This window comes from Henckelia pumila, chromosome 4, assembly GCF_033568475.1.
Source record: "Henckelia pumila isolate YLH828 chromosome 4, ASM3356847v2, whole genome shotgun sequence".
NCBI classification, from domain to species: Eukaryota; Viridiplantae; Streptophyta; class Magnoliopsida; order Lamiales; family Gesneriaceae; genus Henckelia; species Henckelia pumila.
The window spans coordinates 160,485,527-160,490,708 of NC_133123.1; the positions used below are offsets into that span (position 1 = coordinate 160,485,527).

The 5,182-nt window shown below is 36.2% G+C and overlaps 1 long non-coding RNA gene across 3 annotated transcripts; it reads right to left on the reverse strand.

Moving 5' to 3' along the window:
- Positions 1 to 339: 339 nt before the first annotated feature.
- LOC140866930 (uncharacterized) lies at positions 340 to 3,421 on the reverse strand. Of its 3 annotated transcripts, XR_012144997.1 has the most exons (7): positions 2,810 to 3,421; positions 2,582 to 2,634; positions 1,662 to 1,701; positions 1,097 to 1,186; positions 777 to 825; positions 677 to 745; positions 340 to 561 (listed from the first exon to the last, which is right to left on the reverse strand). It is a non-coding gene; the product is annotated as an uncharacterized lncRNA (long non-coding RNA). The 3 variants fall into 3 exon arrangements; XR_012144999.1 differs by lacking the exon at positions 1,662 to 1,701; XR_012144998.1 differs by lacking the exon at positions 1,662 to 1,701 and having other exon boundaries at positions 2,572 to 2,634.
- Positions 3,422 to 5,182: the final 1,761 nt, after the last annotated feature.

Genomic DNA, 5,182 nt, shown 5'->3' on the forward strand with positions numbered 1-5,182 from the left:
AAAAATATCACTATAAGTAATTTATTACGTCATTTTAAAATGTCATTTCAACCATACTATTGTGACATATATAAATGTCTTTTATACTAATTTATATGAACATTTAAAAGTGCCACTATTTGCTTTTTATAAGGACATTTTGAAATGCCATTTATTAGATTTAGAATCATATATCTAATTTCTTAGTTTTGATGCTTCATAAAGACACCAAAAAATTATGTATCATGAAATAAATAAACGTTTTTCACACCACAATTCCCGTAGATAGCAAATTAACTTAACTTGAAACATAAATAAAAATTTTCATTGAATCAAAAATATTGATACATGATTGTCATATTTGTCTTTCCAAGTTACAAACGTGTTACTTCTAAGTGGCTATCCACCAACAAAATACACCAAAAAAGAATTAGCAGCTCGACGGTCCATGGGATCAAAAGCAAGCAACTTCTCTAAGAGTCGAACGGCCAAAGGATCAACATTTGGAAATTTTTGCCCAAAGGGAACAAGTTGCTACTTCCTCGTGCTTGTAAGATGTCTCCTAGACTTTTCATTGCGCAACTTAACAAGGAAACAATATTTCAAAACAATGAACATGTAGGATAAAAAAACTCACTCTAAACACTTGTAAATTGTAAACTATTGATACTACTGAATAAGTTTCAATAATCCATACCCGAGAAATGATATCCATTGAAGGTGTGCCGAGAAGATCGGTTATCAGATCCAGTTGGTGAACAACATTCTTTTCAGGAATAAATTGCTTCCCAATCAACCTTCAGCAAAAATGCAGTTGATACTCCATAAGTCTATAATCAGGATATACTGAACAAAGAAACAAATAAACAAAAACCTTGATATATAAGCACTTGTCAATGTGGAAATTTAAATGCTATAAAGCATCAATAAATAACAAACTTAACAACGTGCTACATGTATGAGAACTAACACAAGTGGATGAGGGTGCAAAACTAATATAAGAATACCAACAACGAACCGCTTAAAATCATAATTAAATCCGAGTGCTCGAGTGTAGATCACAAGATGAACGACCTCTAAATTGTGGTAACAACATAGTGGTCAGTATTTTATTTACCGGGTACTTAAACTCACTCATAGGCTTCCATTATCACCATGCCAGTCAGCACCAATTCTTTAAGTTGTAATAATCATTTCCGATTCTTTGCTGCATGAATACATAAACTTAAGCACTAAAAGAAAATATGAGATAATGCTAAAGTTATTCATTGAAAGACGTTATTTTAAGTTCTTGTAGAGCAAGCCCCTCCAGGTTAGAAATCAAAGCCAAAGGGTGGACATTGTGAAAAGCAAATAAACTCGGCAAATGCAAGTTTACAAGCATATATTTTCAACATGTTGACAATACCACTGATAACTTTACAAGTACATGAAAAGTTACTTTTTAATTATGAATCGCAGTAAATATATGCATGCTATATGAATAGAATCTGGTAGCTGCCAAATTATATGCATCTGTTATGCATGTTATATGAGTAAAAGAAATATTAAAGTGTCACATAGGAGAGGTATCCACCATGTTTTTAAATATCAGAACAATATAAATTCATGATTAAAAGTTTTATATTTTAAATTTTGGAACTCGTTCAAGTTAATTATCAACTTGAGCCTCTTCTTCTTACCCGCTGATTGATCGGTTTCGTGTCCCCAGATTATGATAATCTATAGGAAGAAACACATTCACACTTAAGCTTAGATTGCAATAAAACATTTACATATATAACAGAGTACCAAGACAAGCAAAAAATACTACATCAGTACAGCTCTACATGAAATTGCAAACGTCTCAAGACCATCCAAGAAAGTGGCATTTGCTTCATTCGTGTTTGACGTATGTCAATCGAAGATAATGTATTAGCTTTACTGGTACCATTTTATATTTAAAGATAATTTTATAATCCTAAACCATCCCATAGAACTCAATTTCTATTTTCTGATCTCTATCAAAGGGAATCAACTTTGATAATATATATATATATATATATTTAAAATCTTGAATTAATCATGATAGGAGATCATCCAAATCGAATCGGAAAATTTTCGTATCTAATCATAGTTACTGAACTAACTCAATACTCTCATTCACTTTCATTGCATCATATATAAGGTATAGACAGTTTAACAACAATATATTCTTTCGATCTAGGTAATGGTTGATCCGCGCATCAAATGAAAAACGTAACTTCCCTGCCACAACCAAAGTGAATCTACTCCACACATAAGCAAAAGGAACATAATCGTGTCTCTAGTATTAAAATTTTATTGAGTACGCAAAATACTTTGATGTGAAGCGAGGAAGTTAATATGAGACTCATGTCTATGCTTTCTAGGGCCACATTGAGATTTGAACATCAAAACACAACTTACTACTATCCTAGTTTTCCATGGCAAATTTTGACAATGTCAAAACTTCAAAAGATAGTAGAAACCTATGAAATAGCAAAGAACCCACAAAAATAAATTAATAAACAGTATAAACAATAAGAATCAAGTTTCATCAAGAGATCAAATTCTCAATCACTTTTGACTTACTCATACTTACATCACTCCTTAGTTTATGTATATCGACCATGTGTTGAAAATTTATACATTTCCCTGCAGAAACACAAACAAGAATTCATCCTCCTAGCATAAACAGAAACAAAACCGATCACAAGTGGTTTGAAAACCACTTAACCTTCTGTTCTGTTAAAGCAACAGGTTACCAAAAACAAATAAAAAAAAAAATCAAACAGGGACGAGAAAATATGGATCAATAATCAAAAGGTACATGAATTTTGGTTCTTCTCGTCCGTCGATATCTCGCTACGACGGCGACTCTGTTGGTGGTCCAGCTATGTAGGCGACGTTGATGTTTGAAAGGGATGAAGACAGATAAGAATTTATTACTGTATCAGGCACAAGATCATTATCTTCACTAGTTATGCAGCAAGGATAACACCATTCAAACTCCAATAACCGAGCCTAGGCAGCCCTTAAACATCATCAATCCAAAAATTCAGAAAACGTGCTCAATCGACACAAGTTAACAAGCTGAAATTTTTGAATCAAGCAAGTAACTTCAAGAGCCAACAAACTCACAAAACATAACTCATTTTAGCTCCAAAACACACATAAATTTTGAATCACAAGCATGAACCCTACTGAGATTTCTGAAAATTTCGAAATCATGCAAGACGAACCAAATCTCATCTCCCAAATCATTTCATATCTCATTTTAACAAAAAAACACAAGGGAATTTCGAAATTTCTCAAGAATAATACTGATTTTCCATCAAAAATTCAAAACCCTAGCTCAAACATCATGAAAAATTCGAAATAATAGCAAGAACATAGCATAAATCATATTAACTTTGCTTGGTGGCCAAAGAAATTGCATATACTTGACTCAAATCTTCCAACAACAATAAAACAGATGAATTGAGGCTGATTTCGAACCAACACAGCAGCTACCATTGATCCAATGCATGAAATTCTCAATGTTATTCCATCTCTGCTATATACAGGCGTTCCATCAGAAAATGACGTTGTGAATGAACTTGCCTTGGTAGTTGTACCAAGTCCTCCTCATACTCATGAAGAATACACTCTAGTTGAGGATGCATCACTATCACCATGTTCGTCTGATCCAGATCACATTGAATGTAGTGACCCGTATCCATATTTAGCGATTAATATGTAATTAATTGTATGAGCATTTTTAGATTTAGTAAAACATGATTAAGGAAATTTCTATTGGATTAACGAACTTCATAAATCGACTCAGAATGAACGGAAATGGCCCGAAGGGTGACCAGGAATGGAAGCACCGTTCGTGGAACGGATGCAACGTTCTGGCCATCTGATGTCATCCGTGACGTCAGCAAGATAACGTCATTCCTTACGAATGTGATGGGACATCAGACGCAACATTCGTCGGACGGACGCAACGATGGGGGAACGGACGTTCCGTTCCGCGTCTATAAATATGGGATCCGAGGCTTCATTCCAACTCGCACCTCTCCTCTCTTTTCTCTCTTTTTTTAGCCTTTCTAGTCAAATCTAGGGAATTCTAGGCGTCCTATTGGAAATCCGGAAGTAGCGGAGCGATCCCGGCGTCGGAGCGGAGCTGTGCCTATGTTTTGAGGCAGTCGCCATTAGTGGGCTGACGAAGGACGCATGTATAGCTATGGTCCCCCTCTCTTGTTATTCTTTTTTCATTCTAATAATATCTCTCTTTTTTTTTTAAAAAAAGTCAAAAATCTATCCGTCTGTGTTTACGCTTCCAGTTTCTTCTTTGTTGGCCCCCCCCTCTTACGTGATCCTGGCTCCGCCCCTGCCTGCACATCTTTTGAAATGATCCAGTTAGGGTTGCTCAGCCCTGTTTGGACGTTTTGATGTTGAGTACCCTTGCGGCCGACGAGCTTAGCCAGGTACTGACATCTAAAGGACTCCGTGGTCCGCGTCCGAGATTCGGGAGTGAGTGGTCGGCCACAATGGTTAGCGACCCCGATGTGACGAGCTCATGTCCCAGGCGCCCGTTTGAGCAGTTTGTATACAGTTATCCTAGATATGGATACCCTGTCATTTGCATGCATAATATTTGTATGTTTATCTGTATTTGCGTATTGAGCTTAGAGCTCACGTCCAGTATTTTTTGTGTATCTGGACACCCCATTCGATGGGGCAGGTGTATGTGCAGGATTGAGCACCAGGAGCTTGGAGATGCCAGTGACCCTTGAAGACAACAAGATTAGCTGTAGGTTTTATTTAAGTTTATTCGATTGGGTTGTATAATCGAATTTGTTTAACCGATTGTATTTCGTCGGTCTGCTTGTATTTAAGTCTTTTGCAGCAATTTATTTAATGCATGCTCAATTATGCTCTAAACTCTGATTAGGTAGTGGATCCAGGTCGGGTCGCTACATTTATGGTATCAGAGCATGCATGCAAAAGACTTGGGAGATAGTAATAAGAATATTGGGTTATCCTTGTAGGACCGATAAGATCATGGAAGAGATGATGATGTGGCGATTAGGTTGCTTGAAGACTATCATCATTGGCAGGATTTCTGAAGATTTGGTTTATGGGATTCCAGCAAGTACGGACATGAGCCATGGATCGTGTCCGAATTTTCAAAACTTCTACTCATATGGATCCTAGA